The sequence below is a fragment of the Hippopotamus amphibius genome, chromosome 9 (genome assembly GCF_030028045.1).
Source record: "Hippopotamus amphibius kiboko isolate mHipAmp2 chromosome 9, mHipAmp2.hap2, whole genome shotgun sequence".
Classification (NCBI taxonomy): domain Eukaryota; kingdom Metazoa; phylum Chordata; class Mammalia; order Artiodactyla; family Hippopotamidae; genus Hippopotamus; species Hippopotamus amphibius.
In genome coordinates this window covers 55099534-55119309 of record NC_080194.1, presented here as the reverse complement: position 1 = coordinate 55119309, position 19776 = coordinate 55099534, and positions in this window count along the sequence as shown.

Here is a 19776-nt window from a genome sequence, read left to right as displayed (position 1 = left end):
TGCTGAGCATCTTTTCATGTGTTTGTTGGCCATCTGTATGTCTTCATTGGAGAAATGTCTATTTAGGTCTTCCGCCCATTTGTGGATTGGGTTATTTCCTTTCTTGGTATTAAGCTGCATGAGCTGCTTGTATATTTTGGAGATTAATCCTTTGTCTGTTGCTTCATTGGCAAGTATTTTCTCCCATTCTGAGGGTTGTCTTCTTGTCTTGTTTATGGTTTCTTTCATTGTGCGAAAGCTTTTAAGTTTCGTTAGGTCCCATTTGTTTATTCTTGATTTTATTTCCATGATTCTAGGAGGTGGATCAAAAAGGATTTTGCTTTGATGGATGTCATAGAGTGTTCTGCCTATGTTTTCCTCTAGGAGTTTTATAGTGTCTGGCCTTACATTTAGGTTTTTAATCCATTTGGAGTTTATTTTTGTGTCTGGTGTTAGGAAATGTTCTAATTTAATTCTTTTACATGTTGCTGTCCAAATTTCCCAGCACTACTTATTGAAGAGGCTGTCTTTTCTCCATTGTATATTCTTGCCTCCTTTGTCAAAAATAAGATGCCCATATGTGCTTGGGTTTGCCTCTGGGTTCTCTACTCTGTTCCAGTGATCTTCCTTTCTATTTTTGTGCCAGTACCAGACTGTCTTGATCACTGTGGCCTTGTAGTATAGTTTGAAGTCAGGAAGCCCAATTTCGCCAGCTCCATCTTTCCTTCTCAAGATTGCTTTGGCTATTCGGGGTCTTTTGAGTTTCCATACAAATCATAAGATTTCTTGTTCTAGTTCTCTAGAAAATGCCATTGGTAATTTGATAGGGATTGCGTTGAATCTGGAAATTGCTTTGGGTAGTACAGGCATTTTCACAATGTTGATTCTTCCAATCCAAGAACATGGTATGTCTCTCCATCTGTATTGTCTTTGATTTCTTTCATCAGTGTCTTATAGTTTTCTGCATACAGGTCTTTTGCCTCCTTAGGCAGGTTGATTCCTAGGTATTTTATTCTTTTTGTTGCCATGGTAAATGGGAGAGTTTCCTTAATTTCTCTTTCTGCTTTTTCATTGTTATTGTAAAGGAATGCAAGAGATTTCTGTGCATTAATTTTGTATCCTGCTACTTTCCTAAATTCATCGATTAGAGCTAGCAGTTTTCTGGTAGAATCTTTAGGGTTTTCTATGTATAATATCCTGTCATCTGCAAAAAGTGACAATTTTACTTCTTTTCCAATTTGGATTACTTTTATTTCATTTTCTTCTCTGATTGCTGTGGCTAAAACTTCCAAAACTATGTTGAATAATAACATATATACTTTTTTGAAGTGTATGTTGTGATACAATAGACTTTGTAAAAAGAAAAGCTAGAGACTGCTGAATATAGATTTGAATGATGAACGTTATTTGGGGTACACAGGAGCAGCGGCATGCATTTGTGGTGAAGACGATGTTTGCATGTAGGTCACTATTAGGGTTTGAGCTTTTGTTTTGGGTGATGAGTTAGAGCCATTGGGAGAGCCTTTCCTCTACCTCTTCATCTTTTCTGATTCCACTCATTCCTTCAAGACAGTTTTATATTACCATTTTCACTGAGTTGTTCCCATCGCTCTGCTCTGAACTGATTTCATCCTTTCCTCTCTACCTGTAGAAAAATGTGTAACAATGAGGAATCCCCCAGTGGTCCAGTGGTTAGGACTCTGTGCTTTTACTGCTAAAGCAGGGCACAGGTTTAGTCCCTGGTCGGGGAACTAAGATCCTACAAGCCAAGTGGTGTGGCCAAGAGATAAAAGAGAAAAGAAAGAAAAGAAAAATGTGTAATTCTGTACAGATTAGTTCAATTCAACAAAACTTCATTTTCCATCTAATGGTGGGGTGGTTTGGAACTGGATTGAAGTCTTGCTCTACCCATTCTAGCTGTGGGATATTGGGCAAGGTACTTAATCTCTCTCTAGCTCTGTTTCCTTATCTATAAAATAAGATGATAATAATAGTACTTACTTCTTTTTTAAAAAATTGATTATTTATTTATTGGCTGCATTGGGTCTTTGATGCTGTGCATGAGCTTTCTCTAGTTGTGGTGAGTGGGGGCTACTCTTCATTGTGGTGTGTGGGCTCCTCATTTCAGTGGCTTCTCTTGTTTGTGGAGCACAGGCTCTAAGCCCTCAGGCTTCAGTAGTTGTGGCTCACAGGCTCAATAGCTGTGGCTCATGGGCTCTAGAGAGCAGGCTCAATAGTTGTGGCTCATGGGCTTAGTTGCTCCATGGCATGTGGGATCTTCCTGGAGCAGGGATCAAACCTATGTCCCCTGCATTAGCAGGCTGATTCTTAACCACTGCACCACCTAGGAAGTCCCAATAGTACTTGTTTCTTAAGGTTTTTCTGAGGGTTATATATGCTACTATATAAAGTACTTAAGTGAAGGCCACTGTGTTTGGCATGCAGGGTTTAAACTAAGCGATTCCAGGAGCACCATTCATATAGGCTGCAGTGTAAGTAGTGTCCCTGGAATTGTTCAGTATACTGCCTGAACAACCGTAAATGGTTACTCTACTTGGGACAGTGCTTGGCACATAAAAGTAGCTCTAAGTATCTAAAAGTATTAGCTAGGGTTCCAATACATTGTTTCATAGTGATAGAGAAAAACTATGTTCTTAAATTATTTGTTTATTTCTCTCTTCACATCCTTCCCTTCATTGTCTCCTGGAGGACTTCTTTCTTCTGCTCTTCTCTTGCATTTAGTTGTTAACCACTGTCAGCTCACTGTTCTTTACACTGTGTATACTATCTCTAGGAAACTAAAAATTACTAAAAGTAACTAAAAAACTGGAGAAAAATTTAAAAAGATAAATGTCCAGGTAAGACAGTAAGAAGATTATCTAAAAGAACCTCCCTTCTCAATTAGAATGGCATGCAAAAGCATTTTCTGTCCTGAATTTTTGTTTTTGAGATCAATAAAATTAATTATCTTTTGAAAACCATATAATAGTATTTTAAAAATTGAACAAATATGACACATAATAAATTGCATGTGCAAATAGTTATACAAAAAATTTAAAAATATTGCTAATTGAAATCTGTAATTTATTCAAAAACACCAACACCAATGTGAAGTCTGTTTTGGATGTGGAGGATGATTCAATATTAGAATATCTATGAATGCAATGACTGTATAACTAAGTAAATAAGAGGTTTTTAAAAATCATGGAAAAATATTTGGCAAAATTTATTACCTCAACAAAAAAAGAAATCTTGTTAGACCAAGAATAAATACATAATTCTATGGTGTTTCAAAATATGTTCATATTTATATCTCAAGTTAAATGTCAGTCTCAGACTTTAAGATTGAAATCAGAAGCATTCCCTTTAGACTCAAGGAGGAATAATGACTGATAATTATTATCACTGGTTTGTTTTGAAAGTATCAGGTAGTTCTATTAGATAATAAAAATATTATAAGATATAATCATACCATTTAGTTATCTGTTTTCATCATTAGACTATATTTCTCTTGAAAGAAAGGAACTATGTCAAATTGGTCACTATATCCCCATCCTACTAGGCTTATCACATAGAAGGAGATTGTGCGTTGTTAGTTTTTATTTCTGAAATTATTTTTAGCTAAACTACTGCTTGCTTTTAAATTTAGCAAAGACATTTTAAAGGTTCTAATTTCTTAATTATCATGGTCAATAAAAGCTAAAAATAATTGTCTTATCCATATTTACGGGAAGAAATTTTTCCTCTTTTTACTTACCACGTCTTTCCCCTTTCCTTCATACTTCTTAAAAGAGAGATTATTAGACATTATTCATTATTCAAATGATTATTATTTACCACAAGAATCTTATATTTCAAAATTATTGTCAGGACGTTTTCGTCTATCTTTTAAATCACATTTTCAGTGATTATTTGTACCTCAATTGACATACTTTACTGGTTTCAATGCTCTATATTATTATTTTGTAAACTTTGACTTTCTTTTTTTGCTGAGTTCTTAATTTTGATTTCTATTTCAATTGGCTAGAATATATCTACAATAAATTTTCTAATAGATATATAGGTAGTTATTTCAGAGCATTGAATATTCACAAATGCCTCATTTTCCCACGTGAATAACAACTTCATAGGTAAAACTTTTGTGTCAAAATATGTTTTATTAAAGCTTGCAATTCTCTTTTCTCTGTACATGTTGTATTATTCATGAGAAATCTGAAGCTTTTTTTTTTATAGCTAAATTGCTTTTATTACCTGAATGATTGTAGGATTTTTTCTCCACTATCTTTGCAGTTCAAAACCTTATTGAGAAAAATCAAATAAAACCTAAATAAAAGAGATACTTAATTTTCATGGATTGGAAGAACTGAAGTGATATCAGTTTTCTCCAGAATGATCTCATTGATCAAATTGTTAGTACTGATTTTTAGTGGAACATGATGGAATTATTCTAATAACAAAAATAATTCTATCTATATATCTATCTGTCTATCTATCTATGGATATCATATATCTAATAGATATCATATATAGCCAAGATGCCACTCAAAAAAGAAAAAAAGATAAGAAGCTCATTCTAATAGATATCATCTTAATAAAAAGCTACAAAAATTAAGACAGTATGGTATACTCACAATGAGAGGAAACAAAGAACAATAGAACAGAAAAGAGGATTCTCAGGGTTAGACTCATTCCATATGAACACATGATTTATGATAAAGGTTGGAATACAGAGCAGTATGAAAGGGACTATCTTTTCAATAAAAGTGCTGGGATAATGGATATCCACCTGGAAGAAAATGAAACTCTATTCCCATCTCCCATTATATACAAAAATCAATTCCTATTATTAAAGGCAAAACAACAAAGATTTTAGAAGATGAATGAAGAATATCTCCACAACCTTGCAGTAGGGAAACATTTCTTAAACAGGACACATTATGCACTAACCATAAAGGAAGAAGACTGATAAATTAGAAGACTGATAAATTTGACTACAGGAAAATTGAGAAATTCTGTTTGTCAAATGTAATCACTGAGTGAAAATGCAAACCATGTAGTGGGAGAACATATTTGTAACATATGTAACTATCAAAGGACTCATCCAGAATTGCTACAAATCAATGAGAAGAAAACTGATAAATTAGTAGAGAAAATGTATAACCAGCCAATTCACAAACAGGATATCTAAGTAGCCAAATGAAACTGTATTCAATCCTAGTAATTAGTAGGGAAATGTAAGTTAAAATTACAATATCATACCAGTGCACACCTATCAGAATGGTTAAAATGAAAAAGACTGATAACAATAAATGTTGGAAAAGATGTGGATCAATAGGAATTTTCATGACCAGTGTTGATGGTATTGTCGATAAGGACAATCACTTTGGAAAATAGTTTATTATCTACTAAAATTGAATGCAAACATATCTGTAACCCAGTAGTTCCACTTCCAGTTATAAAATCAACAGAAATACATGATTGTGTGCATTAAAAATATGCACTAGAATAGATTAGTTATTCATAACAACCCAAGTTGCAAACAATGCATATGTTCTTGAACAGTAGAATGATTAAATGAACGGTGGTATTTTCATACAATGGAATGCTATATACAAATGAACATACTACACTACAGATGCCCACAACAATGTGAATGAATCCTACACACGTAATTATTTAGAAGATTAGAAGAAAAAGACAGGCATAATAATACTGTAAAAATACTAATCCATGACATTAGAGACACATACATAGCTGATGTAACTATTAAAAAAAGTAAGGAGTTGATTAACATAAGTTCAAGATAATTATTTTTTGAGAAGAGTGAGATTTTTGTAAGTGGGGAGAGGCTTGCTTAGGGCTTTGGTGATGCTGTTGATGCTCTAAATTTCTTGACCTGGGTGGTGGCTTCATGTTGGTAATTTATTTATTTATTTATTTATTTATTTTTTGGTAGGTTTTCTTATTTTATTTTATTTTATTTTTTTCTGATTTATATATTTGTTTATTGGTGATAATGTCTATCTTAGACATAGAGTTCTATTATAGTTAAGATATTTTGTTTTATTTGGTAATTTATTAATGTAAACACTTGTATTAGTCTCTATGCCTAAAAGAGTGTCTGAAGCCAAAATGTCTATTAAATTTGTATGAAGAGTAAAGCCAAACCTGAGGGATGCTGTGAACTGTCTTGAAACACTTAAATTTCTACCTCTTCTAATTCCTGTGAAGGAAGTCCTTGGGTGGAAATCACTTTGTGGTACATTGTTTTCCTAATTGGTCTTACTACAATACAATGAAGGATATATATTCAGCTCTTTTAAAAAATTTTATTGTTTAATAGTATAATTGATTTACAATGTTGCATTAGTTTCAGGTGTATAGCAAAGTGAATCAGTATATATATATGTATATATATAACTTTTTTTCAGATTCTTTTTCAGATTCTTTTCGCATATAGATCATTACAGAATATTGAGTAGAGTTTCCTGTGCTATACAGTAGGTCCTTCTTAGTTATCTATCTCATATATAGTAGTATATATATATTAATCCCAATCTCCTAATTTAGCATTTCCCCCCACTTTTCCCCTTTGGTGACCATAAATTAGATTTTGACATCTGTGAGTCTATTTCTGTTTTGTAAATAAGTTCATTTGTATCATATTTATATTCAACTCAATTGTCATCTTCAAAGTCTATTTCCTTACTTCTCACAGGAAATATAAGCATCCTTAATTTAAAATAATGTGTCCTTTACCATCTAGTTTCCTGGGGGTTCTGTTTCAGAGGACTCATTGCACTTCCTTACTTGGCCAGGATAATTGCAAATAGAACATAACGGTAACTTTATAATGTTTGACCAGATTGGTCAAATCCTCTGTATCAACTTTTGACCTGGAGTCGGTGAGTTTTCACTCTTGGTTATTGGTTTCAGCTTTCTGGATTGCCCACAGACTGCAGTTTTATATTTTATTGTTATTCACATTGTATTAATTAGATGATGTCTCATTATTTAGTAATTTTAGCTTCAGCTTACAAAGGAGTAAATCTTTCTCTGTTGCATTTGTACGATTTTGTGTAAGTCATGGTAGAATGTCTAAATGAGGTCTAAGACTTATTGGTTTCTCTTTGAAAAGCTATTGGGGATCTTTAATTAAACACTACAACTTTTAGGAAGTAGGGAAGATGAATAGGAAGGCATTGCTGGCCTCTATATAGGGATAAATGTTTTTGTTTTTTTTTGGTGTGTGTGTTTTACAAGGGAGATTCAATCTTGTTTACCTGAATGATTGGTGAATGTCTTGTGATGGCTGTCCAGTGAGCATCCTGTCAAGGCTAGATACTAATTAGAAGAATGAATTGACCCATCTGTAGGATCCCCCTTTTAGTATGGACTCACTTTATTTAAACTGTCTTTTAATTAGCTCCTATTTGGCACAGATGGCAGGAAAGCACATAACAGAATTTTAAGTCAAGCTCTAGGTCTGCTGTGATTTGCAATGTATTTGGTCTTGAGAAGAGCATTTCCTAGGATGTCTAGGGAGAAAATGCTTTTCTGCTGAGCAGAGAATCATAGGCCAGAAAGAGGGCACTGGAGGCCCCAGGCAGAGGTAGAAAAATCAACATGTTCTTGTGGTGGAGTGACTTTTCCATCAGATTTCTGATTGCCAGGAGCCAGCTGGGATGATTTTTTTTTTTTAATAGAATTTGCAGCTACAAAACAGCGTTGAATTCTGGCTTCTACACTTACTGACTGTGTGGTTTAAGACAGTATTTCTCAATCTTGTTTTTCATTAATGCCCCATGTTTTCCTAATTGTTCCTTTACGAAATTTTAATAATGCCAGAAATACTATGTGTTCATTTGTATACTATATGTTTATCTTTGCTTCGTACTTACAAAGAGTAAGCCTTCTGCTTGGTTGAGAACTAAATAACATTTTTAAGTTAAAAGAAAATTCAAAACGTGGAAAGCTATAAACATTTAATTGAACTTTCTAATTCTATTTGTTGAGTAACTTTTAATGTAATTTATTTAATTATATAAATTATAATATATCAAATTATATATGTAAATTAACCATTTCTATAAATATATAATATCAATATTAGCAGTGTAATCAAATTTTGGAAAAAAATCATTTAAAACAGTTACTTTTCCAGCAAAAGAAAAGCAATCAAAAAATAATTTCTGGGACTCCCTGGCTGGCGCAGTGGTTAATAATCCACCTGCCAATGCAGGGTTCATGGGTTTGATCCCTGGTCTGGGAAGATCCCACATGCCGAGGAGCAACTAAGCCCGTGCGCCACAACTACTGAGCCTGTGCTCTAGCACCGGAGAGCCACAACTACTGAAGCCTGTGCACATAGAGCCTGTGCTCTGCAACGATAGAAGCCACTGCAAAAAGAAGCCCACTCACCACAACAAAGAGTAGCCTCTGCTCACCACAACTAGAGAAAGCCCGTGTGCAGCAATGAAGACCCAACACAGCCAATGAATAAATAAATTAAAAAAAAATTTCTTGGAAGTATTTTAGTACATTTAACTTTGCTTGATATGAGAAAATACTTTTTGACCAGCTGTTAGATATTTGTACAAATATTGTCAACATTTTTCTTTTTACTACTGGACAAAATAATGTTTGGTTAAGTATATTTTTAAAAATTAAATAATAAAATATATACTATTATTTACTTAATTTTCAAAGCCCAAGTCACACATAAAAGCACTGAGGATCAAATAACATCCACAAGGCAGCCAGCGGCAGCCAATAGATATACACAGACACTCGTGATACAGCTTTAAGGCTGGGCAAAATCAATGTAGAGAAAGCCTTCCAATCAAAGTCATCCACACGTCATAATTTTATAGCTATGTGTTACATATATTTTGTGCATGTTTCATGAACTGAATGCCATTGGAACTCATCTGATACTTAAGACAGCTCATGACAGAATAAGATTTGTCAGTGAGGGAGCCTTTGTAATCACTGAAATATTTTTCTCCCTCCAAGAACCAGTTTTCATCCCATTGGAGGTGATATCACCTGCATTGAGAATATATGGTTTAAGACAAGGTCTTACAAGGGGGGATTTAACTGCGTTTACCTGCATGATTGGTGAATCCAAGGTCTCTGAGCTTGGATTCTCTCTTTTTTAAAAAATTTATTTATTTATTTTTTATTTATTGGCTGCGTTGGGTCTTCGTTGCTGTGCTCGGGCTTTCCTTAGTTGTGGCGGGGGGAGGGGCTACTTTTCGTTGTGGAGAGCCAGGGCTAGTCTTCGTTGCAGTACACAGGCTTCTTATTGCAGTGGCTTCTCTTGTTGTGGAGCATGCGCTCTAAGCACGTGGGCTTCAGTAGTTGTGGAGCGTGGGCTCAGTAGTTGTGTCACATGGGCTTAGTTGCTCTGAGGCATGTGGGATCTTCCCAGACCAGGGCTTGAACCTGTGTTCCCTGCATTGGCAGGCAGATTCTTAACCACTGAGCCACCAAGGAAGCCCAGAGCCTTGGACTCTTAATTAAAAATATAGGGATGTTATCAAACTCAGGTTTAAATGGTGGAAGTACTAATACAGTGCTTGGTTATGTACTTTACTATTGTTGAAGCAGCATTTTTTGAGTATTAACTATGTAACAGGCATGATGATGGATACTACGGATACATAGTTGAATAACACGCAAATGACATGTGGTTCCTACCTCTCAAAAGCTTACAATACAAACAGGTTGATAAGCATGTAGGCCAATGACTTTAATACAATACAGCAAGTGCAGTTGTAGTAGTGGGCAAAGAGGAGGATTCTTAGCTTAGATTTCCTTGTGAGTCAAGGAAACATGAAGATGACAGATCGATTTCATCTTAAAGATGAGTAGATAATGAATTTGGAAGAAGACTCTTAATGTATGAGGGCACAGGGTGAACAATCTAGGTGAGGGAAACAACATGTGCAATGACAACATGAAACTATATAATTATGTGTCATTTGTAGAAGAAAAAGCAATTCTAAATGTCTAAGAGGTAGGCTTGAAGCAGCAGTATTCTGGGAGATGAGACTGGGCTATAGGTGGAAGACAAGTCACAGAGAGCAATATTTGTGATATTACATAGCTTGGCTTTTATTCTGTCCATCAGCACTTCTTAATCTTTCTCAACAAAGCACACTTAACAACAGTGACTGCTATAATAATACTGCACTGATACTTTAACACTTAGCTTAAACTTTCATGTAAAATTTGGATTCTACTCCATTACATACCTACTTATTAACATAGTAATAATTTAAAAATTACTGGCTAGTTAAATTGCTTCCAAAAATACTTGAGTAAAATGATGATCTAGGAAGCTGTGCCACATTTTTATGCTCTGAGTTTCTCTTGGTACATTTCTGTATGTGTGGAAATAGGCATGCCTGAGTTTGAGAAATATAATCTTAGGTTATGAGGAAAATTTAAGGATCATAGAAAGGTGGTAACATGTCATATTTATTCTTAAACTAGAATATTCAAGTGGCAGAGAGGAGGATAAAGGAGGATAAAGTTGAAGGTGGTAAGAGTGGAAAGAGGCAGGAAGCTGCTGCAACAGTTCAAGTGAGTGTTAAAGAAGTTAGGCTTCTACCATCCATAGAAACTGGGACACAGGCCCAGTCTTCCTTGATGATTACATTTCAGAAGGATGGCTCCTAGGTCCATAAGAAACTCTTTCCTGGGTTGTAAAACTAGCAATGAGTTGTTTTTGTTTTTCTTTTCGTTTGTTTGTTTGTTTTTAGAGTTACATGTGGAAGGGGCAGGGAAAGGATTTACACCTATAAATTTTCTAAGGTAAGTGCTTGAAGAAATCTGAAGTGGGGGTGGGTGGCTATAGTCAGGAGAAAGCCTGTCTAAAGTGTATTCAAGGTGCGGGAAACAGCACATCTTGGTCAATGCTAGATTACATTTTAAAGCTGGCCTCCGACAACTTGTATATATAATAATAAGGGGGAGAGAGAGAAGAAAAAAAGTCAACACATAAATAAATACATGTGCATAACAAGCAAAGAGAAAAGACCAGTAATTCTGTGGACTGGGCCTACGTATGCACTTTCTTGCTTTGAAAGATTTACTTGATCAGAAGCAATGCTACTTGGAATATTACCACAGTGGATAATCAGGACCAACATTCTGCAGAATATCACAGTAGATAGGTCTGTGAATGGTGGTGCTGGCAAGAACATATGCGCGGGGAAGGTCAATTCATATCCAGAATATGTGTCTATTTCAATGAAGTTGAATCTGTGACCCCTCATAATGGAAAAGGTTCAGTATAATCAACTGCCACCAATTGGCTGGCTGATTCTCCTCTGCACTGGGAAGGGGGTCTCAGGGTTGATCTCTTCCGTTGGCAGATTAGACACTCAGCAGTAATAGCTTCTAGGTCAGATTTGGTAAAAGAAAGTCCAAGTTTTGAACCCAAGTGTTGCCTCCTTTCCTGCCACCAAGGACACTTTGTACATGGGCTCATTTACCTTGTAATGAAGTGGCTATGGATAAGGACTGATTGATGTGTGTAATTTTGTCCACTGGACTATTGAGAGCCTCCTTTGGTGAACATCCACGTGGGACAAAAATATTTCACAATATTTGCCCATTCTGAGAGGTCCGTCCACATAAGTCTTTCCAGATATTTTGTCACTTATCTTTCTACCCTGTTCCTTCCAAGTCTATGGTCATCCAATCAAGCCATCAGCAATTGCCTGTGAATCAGCCATCTCTCAGTCCACAGTGGAAAACTAAATGCACTCTTTGAATTTTTGCACGTGGGGAGTACTTTCCTTTACTGTTGCCATTTACTGTCACACTTGGGGGGTCATCTGTTGCTGCATCCATCCACTTTATTTCTTCCTGTTTGTGGAGCTCCCTATGAGGCTACAGGTATGGACTGAATGAAAGGAGGAAATGCAGCATGAGACACTGTTAGAGGAGTCTGAGCTACCTGCTTATACATCTTGTGTCTTCCATACCTGTGTGAACCCAGATTCTTTTATACTCTTTTCCCTTTGCTTACAGATTATACCAAACATGCCCAAACTTGTGGTTTGGCCTATCAGACCCCAGTTTATGATAGGAAGCTCAGATTGCACGGCCAGTTGATTGGCTGCCATGTTAAAGGGATAGGCTTTCAGTTTCTGCGAAGGTGCAGTAGCAAGCTAGAAGCTGTTTTATAAAAAGGAGAATAATTATCTGCAGAAGAAATATAGATTTCCCACAAAATTATGTCTTCTGGTATTCTCCTATTTGCACTCATAAAGGCTCCACATAGCACTCTCATTTGCCAAAGACACCTAGTGTCATTAGGTCTACACTCAAAAGACCCTAGTGGAAAATCAATTTTCACTGCAGTCTGGACTTGCCGTAGAGCCTTCTTTTTCTCAAACACAGCAAACTTACTGGTAATGTGGTAGGTGGTCAAAGTAGCACATTCAAATGTGGAATATGTTGTCTCACAAATCCATAAGGACTTACCATGTGTTGTACCTATATTTTACGGCAGGTTGCAAGAGACGCAGCAACTCATTTTTCAACTTCAAGAGGATTTCATCACATGCTCCAGACAACCGTATCCCTAGAAACTACAGTGAGGCTATAAGTCCATGAATTTTTGTGATATATATTCCTTATTCTCTGAATTGCCTGTCTCACTAGGGCATCTAAAGTACTTGCTCCTTCTGGTTTATCAGATCCAGTTATCATAAAGAACAAATGTGATATTTTGCAGAATACTGAGATGGCCAACATCTCATGAACTATGTTGCGACAGAGGGTTAGGGTTAGGGTTAGCCCTAACCCTAGTTGTCTTAGCCCTGAGGTAAGATTGTAAAGGTATATTTTTGGCCCTCTCAGGTGAAATAAAACTGCTTTTGTTTGCTCTCTCTCATACGTTGTTTCAGGAAAATATACCAGCCAGGTCAATAGCTGCATAGTAGATGCCAGGGACTGTGTCAGTTTGCTCAAATAAAAATGTTATGCTTGGGGAAACAGCTGCAATTAAATTCACTATCTGATTAAGTTTGTGATAGTCCAGTCATCCTCCAATATCCATCCAACTTCTTCACCAGCTAATTGTATGATTTAAATGAGCATGGGTTAAGTATCACCACCCCTGCATCTTTACAAGTCTTCAGTGTTGGCGGTCATCTTTGAGACTCCCTCCGGAATGTAATATTGCTTCTGAATCACTACCTTGGTAGGTATGCAGGTTCCAAGAGTGTTTATTTTGCCTCCCTACTATGGACATTACCCCATGGGTCAAAGAGTCAATATAGGTATTCTGCTAGTTTCCAAGCAGTCTATTTTATGTATATAATGACTGTTAAGAAAAAAAAAAAAAAAAAAGGAAACCAAAACCAAAAAGAACAAAAAACCCAAATACACGATGAATCTATGAACTTACTGATTCACCATCATTCAAATCTGGGCTAAGACTTCACTCGTCACCTTACCATCATTCCCCCTTCCTTTGATTTATGGATTACAGTAGCATTTTGGGCCTCTAGGAATTACTGACAATTTACCATGTCTAGTAATCCCCAGAAAGCCTACATATTTACTTTTTCCCTGTGCACTGTCATTCTCGTAACTGGCTACTTGTCCCTAAGGAAAGGCTTGAAGAAATAATTATGGTATATACCAACAGCATTGCTGCAGGGTTATTCTATAAGGAGATGAAAATTCCTCTTCGGTTAAGAGACGCTGTCTCATAGTTTTTAATAAATTTTGAGGTAAATTTGTGTAAATTATATGATGTGTAATTTCCTAGCTCTGTCCATTGATAGGGTCAGAGAGTGGGGATATCCCACGAACAGTCAGCACATCTGTCTCCCAAATCTTAGTTTTGAAATACTATTCTCCACTAAAATGAACCAGAGCTTTTTGAAGAAATGGCTCATTCTAAGGCTAGGGTCGTCAAAGTGCAAGATGAGCCTGGAGCACCTTGTGCTGCCAAAAAGTAAGGAAATACTCAAAGCATGATGGAATATGTCAAAAAGATACAGAACCAGTTTGAATGGGTTCCTACTGGCCAAATCTGGAAAACATAGAGCATTAAAATAAACTATAATAGCAACAGATTGTAGCAATTGAATAAAATAAGAACCGTAAATCCACACATGGATATAACATCTTAAATGGATACATAAATGGGGAGCAGGAAGGCTTTTCTTTGTGGTAGAAAGGCAACTACTAAATGTAGAAGGGGTCATAGTGTTAGAAATCACCATTTGGCAACCACCATAGTAATAATTAATACAGGGGAGAAACAGCAAGAAATGCTACTAGTGGGTGAAAGTGGAGTAATGAATGGGATTTTACACAGTACCTCTCAGAAAACATATATCAAATACAAAGAGGAGGACAGTATCACTCTAAGGGGAGAAACCTGCAGACACCATCTTAACCAAGGGATCAAAGTTAATATCACCAGTAGAGGACAAATAGACATCATGCAGCTACCACTCAATAGGTTTCCATGAAAAGAACACAGCATTTGTGATATTCTCCCTGAAGATACATAGCCTGGTTGTAATGGAGAGCACACATTGGACAAAACCAAACTGAGGAACATTCTACAAAATAACTGGCCTGTACACTTCAAAAATTTTAAAGTCATGAAAATCAAAGAACTGTTCCAGATTGAAAAAGCCCAGAGGGATGTGACAGCCGAGTACCAAGTGCGATGATCCTGTATTGGACTTAGTGTTACAATGGATGGTACCGGAACATTGCCCAAACGTGAGTGGGGTCTCAGGGCCAAAGATATACAGGAGTTCTTTGTACCATTTGCACACATTTCTATAAATAGGAAATTGTTTTTAAATAAAAATTTAAAAAAGTAAGAGATTCTGTGTCTTTGAATGACTTTAATTATGGAGAGTGGGTAAGAAGTTACAATTTACCATTGCAGTGACTCAAGTTAGGTTTTGGCTATCAGACCTGGAGTTTTTTCTGTTATATAGTTCAGGTAGTATCCTTGTGTTAGGTAGTCAGTCAGACATCAGCAGCAAGGAAGTGACAATGGCGAGAAAAACAAGAAGGAGAAATCAAGTGGCACCCAACCATCTGGGGACCCTCCCCAAGCCCATCCAGAATGGGGGAAACTGGTCATGTGGTGGGCAGCTTATCCTGAGAAAGAGGGGCACAGTTACACGAGGGAACTTCCCCAGGCCGTGCATGCCCAGACCAGCCAAGCCTATGACCTATAGTAAACCCAAGCTCATTATACCAGCATTATAATAAAATCTCCACGTGGTTTGGATTTTGCCCCCCCCCCGCACCCCCCTCCCCCCCGCCCCTGGCATTTCTTAGCGATTCAAGGGTGAGAGCATGCGCAGCAGTAAACTTGTTACATAGCTCAGGACTGTCAATCAAATAATGATCCTGTGTTACTCACCTCCGCCTCCCTGCAAAAGGCTCCTTAAAAGCGGCTTTAAGATTGTACAATTTGGAGGTTCCTTAAAAAACTACAAATAGAACTACCATATGATCCAGTAATCCCACTCCTGGGCATATACCCAAAGAAAACCATAATCCCAAAAGAAACTTGTACCATAATGTTTATTGCAGCACTCTTTACAATAGCCAGGACATGGAAGCAACCTAAATGCCCATCAACAAATGAATGGATACAGAAGATGTGGCATATATATACAATGGAATATTACTCAGCTATAAAAAGGGATGAGATGGAGCTATATGTAATGAGGTGGATAGAACTACAATCTGTCATACAGAGTGAAGTAAGTCAGAAAGAGAAAGACAAATATTGTATGCTAACTCACATATACGGAATCTAAAAATGGTACTGATGAACTCAGTGACAAGAACAAGGACGCAGATACAGAGAATGGACTGGAGAACTCGAGGTATGGGAGGGGGCGGGGGGTGAAGGGGAAACTGAGAAGAAGTGGGAGAGTAGCACAGACATATATATACTACCAAGTGTAAAATAGTCAGTGGGAAGTTGCTGTATAACAAAGGGAGTCCAACTCGAGGATGGAAGATGCCTTAGAGGACTGGGGCAGGGAGGGTGGGGGGGAATCGAGGGGGGGGGCGTCAAGGAAGGGAGGGAATATGGGGATATGTGTATAAAAACAGTTGATTGAACCTGGTGTACCCCAAAAAAATAAAATAAAATAATTAAAAAAAAAAAAAGAATACAAAAAAAAAAAAAAAAAAAAAAAAAGATTGTACAGGAATGCTGGTTTTAATTCTCAGAAACAGCCGGCTCTCCCTCTGAGAGTGTAACTTTGCTTCGATAAACTTTGCCTGGGGCTGCTTTCACTTTGCAGAAACATCCAATTCTCCTTCTGTGAGAGTGTACCTATGCTTAAATACATTTTGCTTTGCGCTTACGCCTGAAGTGGTAGTTTGCAATTCTTTGCTTACTATCACGGGACCGAGATTAATGGTCTGGGTCTTCCATTGACCTCCTTGGTTGAAGCTATTTTATGACAACGCACGCCAAACTCGGAGACACTTGTAGGCCACCCATCTGTTTCATTACGAGGGACACATGATCAATTAAGTCACTGTCAGAGATCCTTGAATGCCAAAATATTTTTTTTTCAAAAAGTACTTTAACACTGTTTATAACGTGAATTTTATAACACTATACATTCATTTCTCCCTATTGAGTTTTTGCTATTTTGTCATATATTGTACATCTAAATATTACAAATCCCATATTACATTGTTATTTAATATTTGATTTTATTCCCTAAGTATTTGGCTAGCTTTAAAAAACATTATAATACAAAAATTTATACTTACTGAAATGTTTATCATTCCCAGAACTCTGCATTACTTCAAATAGATTCAAATTTTCACTTAATCATTTTATTTCAATTTTACAAACTTCGTTTAAGATTTTGTTTGGTGAGTTCTGACAACTAAAAATTCTCTCAGCTTTTGTTTTTCTAAAAATGTTCTTATACCTTTATTTTATTGAAAAATATTATTATACCTTTATTCTTTATTTTATAGTTGATGTACAATATTATATAATTTACAGATGTACGATATAGTGATTCACATTAAAAGTTATAATCCACTTATAGGGGGAATGAATTGGGAGATTGGGATTGCCATGTATACTTTACTAATAAGAAAAAAAACAAATTGTACACTCTAAATATATGCAGTTTATTGTCTGTTAATTGTATCTCAATAAAAATTCTAAAAAAAAGTTATAATCCACTTATAGTTATTATAAAATATTGGCTATATTCCCTATGTTGTACAATATATCCTTATAGTTTATTTTATACATAATAGTTTGTACCTCTTAATCCCCTAAAATATTTTGATTACTGGAATATCCCTGCTGCCTTTTGTGGCAAACATGTTCATCTAGTCTTCAGCAGTTAAGTGCTGCCACTTGGTCCCTGCCATTCTGGGAATCCCATCATTTTTACTGAAATCAGGAGCCCCTGTCAATTGTTGCATCCCCCATTGTCATTTCTGGCTAACTAAGGAGAAGAAACAGAGATTTTCAAGGATGAGTGTGCTAACCTTTGTAGTGTATCTTGCAATGCATAATGAAGGGAGCATCTTCTGGGTGTTCTCGGTCGGTGACTGTGTAGATCACATATTAATCCAATCCAACATTTCCATCTCCTTGAGTTTTGAATTCTCTCCTGATCATCATCCAAGGGAAGCCCTAACACTTCCTTCTCATTGCACGTAGCCATTAAATCCTGGTTTCAGTCAATCAATCAAGGTAACAGAAACACTTCTAGGTACCTGAACCCAATTCATTAAATTCAGATCTAGTAAGTGCGCTCACATAAATTCATTTTGTGAATTCACCTGGTATCATATTCCTCCCTCCCACATATATTCCCCAGGATTCACAGTCTTGCAGTTCTTTGGAGTATAAGCTATTTCTTCTGGGTCTCACCATGTAACTGTTACCTAGAGCACACACTTACAGGTCATCTGTCCCAAGGTGAAGTTATCACAGAGTTTTCAAGCAAAACAAGAGTAGTCTCCTGAGACAGAAGGTTGCAAACTACTGGTAAGGGAGGTTCAACATGTCTCAGAGACTCAAGTTGCTCAGTTTCATCTGAGTCCAACTAGACATCCTCATTTAAAGTTTTAGGGGCCTGTTATTTTCTAACCAAAGTGCTAATGTTCACATTCGAGAACTCAAGTGGTATAGAAGTAGCAAATGAAAAGAGTAGCTACTTCCTTTAGGGTTGAGGCTCAGCAAACAAGGAAAGACTAAGAATTTATCAGATCTCTTTTACCACAAGACTGAGATTCAAACCTTTTTGGAGGGGTGGCTGGAATAGGAAAACGTAGCCTACTAGTAGCAAAGAAATTTGCCAGAGGTTGCAGGCCAGAGATAAAGTGTAAGAGTGATCTTGCAAGTGGCTGGAAATACTCGCCAGAGGTTGCCAGTTGGGCTGGTACATAAGAGTAGTTAGATGGGTGGTTGGAAAAACTTGTTGGAGAGTGCAGGCTGTAGTTTTGTGAGAATCATGAAGATGAGTGCTACTGTGGTTACCTACACACCGGGGCCACCCACACACCAATCTGCTGGTAATAAAATAAAGCCTGCACAGTAGACTATAGAAAGGATATCCCTTCCTTCTACTGTGGCTTTGCAGTATCCTTCCATTACCCTCTGTTAATAAAGCCTAACAATAAGCTGGCTGGCAAAGGTTTCAGAGTCCAGATCCAGCATCACAAGTAAGGGAAAGAAGGGTGGATTTGGAGCTGAGATGAATAAATTGTAACTAGCACAGATAAGATGACAAGTACAGTTTTGGACATTGGGATTGTTGACTGAAAAAGATGCATAACCTAAAAATTCAGAATTATGTTTCATTCATGGGCCTTACTGAGGACTACAGCCTGAGATGGTAGCCTCTTCAAAAGCTCTGAGGGACTGTTGTAAGGAGGTGAAGGAGGAGCCAGGGTGTATAGGAATTTTTGCTGAAAAAACAAAAGCAAAAACATATAGTTGAACATCAAAAGATTACATCTGGTTACAAAAACAGACATCTCAAATTAATGATTTTAGCGCTTTTCTATGTATGGGAAGATGCAAGAATCTGGGCTTTTTGAAATCATTCCTTTGATATGCATCTTAACTATCTAGGACCAGTATCCTATTTTTCTCCATCTTGAATTCCCTTCAGGGTGTGCCATCAGGTGGTTGCAGTGGCTGACGGCTTTTTAGCTGCCACATACTTTGTTTACCGAAATGACAGGTGACATTCTTTGTCCATAGGATTGAGGTGCTTATAACACATAATGCAAATCTTTATATATGGTGTTCCAGAAAGATTTCAGGGTTTTAATGTAGTCAGGGTTGCTATCCGCATATGAGTGTTTGAAACCTCCAAGAAGAATATACACAGTGAAGGCTAGTGGGTTAAAACAAGAGCCTGAGGAAATGCTATTATTTAAGGGGTGGTGAGGGAGGAGAAGAAGCCTACAAAATAACTCTAGCAGAAGTACAAGTAGGACATTCAAGGGTGATAGATTTCATGGAAGCCTAAAGAATAGAGTTTCAAAAAGGAGAGAGAGAGATCACCAGTGTCAAATCTAGCAGAAGGTCCTAGCAAGAAAAGATATGAGTAAAGTCAATACATATTTCTGACTTAAAGCAGTCTGGAATAGAATGAATCTAAGTTTTTTATTTGGAGAGATATATGATTATTTTGAGAAGTTTGGTTTAAAAGGGCAGACATGAAGCAGAGCTGGGGTGTGATGCAGGTGGCAGCTGAATGATCAAATGACATGTCTAACTTTGTA